The sequence below is a fragment of the Nyctereutes procyonoides genome, unplaced genomic scaffold, assembly GCF_905146905.1.
Source record: "Nyctereutes procyonoides isolate TBG_1078 unplaced genomic scaffold, NYPRO_anot_genome, whole genome shotgun sequence".
In the NCBI taxonomy this organism is placed as follows: Eukaryota; Metazoa; Chordata; class Mammalia; order Carnivora; family Canidae; genus Nyctereutes; species Nyctereutes procyonoides.
This window is the reverse complement of record NW_026575052.1, coordinates 26,538,654-26,542,342: the sequence shown is the minus strand read 5'-3', so window position 1 is coordinate 26,542,342 and position 3,689 is coordinate 26,538,654. Positions and strand designations below refer to the sequence as shown.

Genomic DNA, 3,689 nt, shown 5'->3' with positions numbered 1-3,689 from the left:
CTTCAGCCCCTTCAGGCCCAGTTACACAGCCGGCCAGTGGCTCAGCCTCGCCAGAACCTCGGTCTCCTGTCCCCGCTTCCTGCCCGCCTTTCTTCAGGGCGGGGGGGGGGGGGGGCGCTGCGAAGGGGGTCGCATGAGATCCTGGGGGAGTGGAAGTTCCCTTTCCCCTACCCCCGCCCGGAAATCCCCTGGAGAAAGGCGCCCTCGCGGCCCATCAGTCTCCTGGGCCGGGCCGGGTGACGGCGGGACGAGGCGGAAGGTGCTGCGGGGTCGGGATCCGCTGGCCCAGGCGAGGGGCGCGGGTGGGGGCGCTGGCTGGGAGGAGACGTGAATCGCTCAGATGACGTAATGCAGGAAGGGGAGGGGAGGGGAGGGGAGGGGAGGGGAGGGGAGGGGAGGGGAGGGGAGGGGAGGGAAAGTGGATCCGCAGACATCCCCTGCGCGCCTACTGCGTGCCCCGCGCGGTTCGGGCGCCAGGGTCTCGGCCAGGCAGGGACGGAGCGCGGCGCGGTGTCACCCCGAGCCGATAAGCGGCTTCAGCACACACAACCGTCAAGTTGCAGTTTGCACAGGTGCTCGGAAGGAGAACGCGCCCGGCGCGCGGTGACACCTTGCGACTCCGCGGCCGCCGCCCGGGGCACCGAGCACAAGGGCCGCGGGCCCGCAGGTGCGCGCGCCCCGACGCCGGCCGGAAACGCGGACGAGCGCGGCGCCTGCGCACGGAGCGCCGGCCCGAGGCGCCGCGGGGCCCCGCCTCTCCAGCACGCCGCGCGCGCCCCCTGCCGCCACCGAGGCGCCTGCGCAGCCTTCCCGCGCCCCACTGCGCCCCGCCCCTTCGAGCCGGCGCGGAACGCAGCCCGCCCGGTCCCCCGCCGCCGCTCGCTACGCATGCGCACACTAGAGCTATTCCGAAGAGGTTTGCTTGGAAGGCGGAGAGCGAGCAGTCAGGATGGCCGAGCGGTCTAAGGCGCTGCGTTCAGGTCGCAGTCTCCCCTGGAGGCGTGGGTTCGAATCCCACTCCTGACAAGCGCTCTTTTGCTTTGCTTTTTTTTTTTTCCTACCCCCCCCCCCCAGTACTTTTCGCTTTTCGCCAACAGCTGCAAGAATCAACGAGCTGATGCACCGCCGGACAGTTTCCATTTAATCTCTCTGCAGAACAAGTATTTCTCTCAACAGGCACTTTCTTCCTAATGACATTTATTTGACTTTGGACCGGGGGAAAAAACAAAAAAAAGCTCCGATCTGTACCGTGGGGTCCCTGTTGAGAGTCGTCAAACGGATACGCTCTGCTCGAACGTTGCGGGAAGAAAAGGGCAAAAGATAGGATTTGTCAGAAGTGGGATTCGAACCCACGCCTCCAGGGGAGACTGCGACCTGAACGCAGCGCCTTAGACCGCTCGGCCATCCTGACTTCCCGGGGGCCGGTCTGGAGGGCGCCGTGTAGTTGCCGTTGCCGTGCGGCGCGGCGAGGAGCGCAGCCAGGGGGCGCCGTGTGCCCGCAGCCCCGGCCCGCGCCCGCCGCCCCAGGCGCCCGCGGGTATAAACTGCAACTGATTCAGTCTTTTTTTTTTTTCCTACGTGTATTAAATGGAAACTGTAGCCTGAGCAGAAACACGAAAATCAGTTTCCCTTGCCATCGGTCGAAAATAACCGTAAAAATAAACATAATAGAAAGGAAACTACGTTGTTAAATTCCAGCCACTGGTCCAGGCTCCGAACCCGAAGACGCGCGGTCGTTTCTAACGCGGGGACCACGGGCGGGCGGCGAAGGTCGCGACGCTTGCTGGCCGCGAGGGGAGCGGTGGGCGGGCCCTGGACCGCTCGGGTTGGAGGGAGGCGCGGGCGGGCTCCCGCCGCGGACGGACGCATCGCCCGCACGTGCTTGCCTGGGGCCGCCGCCGGGGCAAGTTGGCGTTTGTGCCTTTTTAGTAAGCGAACAAGGGGAAAGTTGGGGGCTGTTAAATTCGGAGAAGAGGCGGTTTATCTGCGTACAAAAGCCTGATGTGTACGAGGGATGGGGATGGTGTCCGCGAGGCGAACGCGGGCAGCGGGAAGGTAGTTACAGAGGAAGTTTTCCCTAAAAGAAAGAGACCTTGTTGGGCAGGCAGCGGGGCGCCCGCGAGAGCAGGGGTACCGCGGCGCGGCGGGGCGGGGCGGGGCGGGGCTCGCGGGGCGGCGGGGCGGGGCGGGGCTCGCGGGGCGGGGGGGCGGGGCGGGGCTCGCGGGGCGGCGGGGCGGGGCTCGGGGGGCGGGGCGGGGCTCGCGGGGCGGGGCTCGCGGGGCGGCGGGGCGGGGCTCGCGGGGCTCGCGGGGCTCCGAGCGCCGCTCGCGGGGGAGGCCGGCGCGGCGTTGGAGCCGCTGCATCCGGTTCTTACCGCTGCTGTGACAAACGACCGCTGATTCAGCGGCCTAGAATGACACCGTTCGCCATCCTTCGGTTCTGGAGAAGAGAACTGCACTTCTTCCAGAGGTTCTGGGGGGCCCATTTCCTTTCCTTTCCAGCTTCCGGAGGCCGCTCACGTCCTAGGCTGCGACCTCCCCGGGGGCCGCCTCTGCTCCGGCTCCCGCCGCCGCCCGGCCTCCCCTCGCGCTGATCCTGGCGCCTGACCTCCGATAAAGACCCTGGCGATCACACTGGGCCCATCCTGATAGTCCAGAGGGATCTCCCTGTCTCAAGACCCGTAATTTAGCCGCATCTGCAGACCCCCTTCCACCGTGTAAAGCGCTGTATGTATTCCAGGGACCCGACGTGGCCGCCTCTGGTGAGGAGACCCCTGTTTTGAAGGAGGAGGAGGCAAGAGCCTGAGGGAGACTTTTTAACTCGCACTTTAAGTCTTTGTACCGTGCGCACATATAATCTGATCAAAATAAACATGATTTCACCAGATGATCGAGGTCAACGTCAACGGCGGTAAGTCACATTGACAGTATATACCCTTGGCATGCTGTGCCCTTGAGTGGCACTTCTGGCCTTCCTCCCCAAAATGCATTCGTGGGATTCTCATTGTGAGAGAAATATTAGACGTATCCCAATGGAAGTACATTCTACAGAATACTTGACCGGCGCTCCTCAAAACTCTCAAAGTCCTCAGAAACAAGGAATGTCTGAGAAACGGTCACAGCCAAGTCTTAGGAGTGACTCCGCCAGGAAATTCAGTGTGCTATCCCGACCGTATTCTGCAACAGAAAAGGGACAGCAGCAAAGCACTGATGAAATCTGAGTGAAGTACAGACTTTGATTATAATCCCTCAATATTGGCTCATTGTGACAAATACACCCGACCAATGTAAGATGTTAATGATAGAAGAAACTGGGTATGCTTATAAGTGAACTGTCTGTACCCTGCAATATTTCTGTCAATCTAAAACTACCCTCAATTTTTAAAGATGCTTAATTCAATTTCAGTCTATACATTAACAAATACATGAATTTAAAAATACATAACTACTTGTTTATACATTTGTACCGTATATAACTAACATTTATTTAAAATATATATAATGTGCCTATTAATGTATTAACTTTTATTATATGATTTATACATTAATATTTAATGGACACATTATACTCCTGTGTCTATTAAATAAATAATTATATACGTGTCTATTAAAATCTCGGAGGCTATAGAAACATGAGCAACTGTGATTATCTCTGGCTGGTGTCATTTATTATGATTCTTTTTCTCTTT

At 59.3% G+C, this 3,689-nt stretch overlaps 2 non-coding genes across 2 annotated transcripts; one reads left to right on the top strand and one right to left on the bottom strand.

Annotated features, from left to right (window-relative positions):
• The first annotated feature begins 943 nt into the window (after positions 1–943).
• Positions 944–1,026, top strand: TRNAL-CAG (transfer RNA leucine (anticodon CAG)). Its single transcript has one exon. It is a non-coding gene; the product is annotated as a tRNA-Leu (tRNA).
• Positions 1,027–1,328: 302 nt separating this feature from the next.
• TRNAL-CAG (transfer RNA leucine (anticodon CAG)) lies at positions 1,329–1,411 on the bottom strand. The gene has a single exon. It is a non-coding gene; the product is annotated as a tRNA-Leu (tRNA).
• Positions 1,412–3,689: the final 2,278 nt, after the last annotated feature.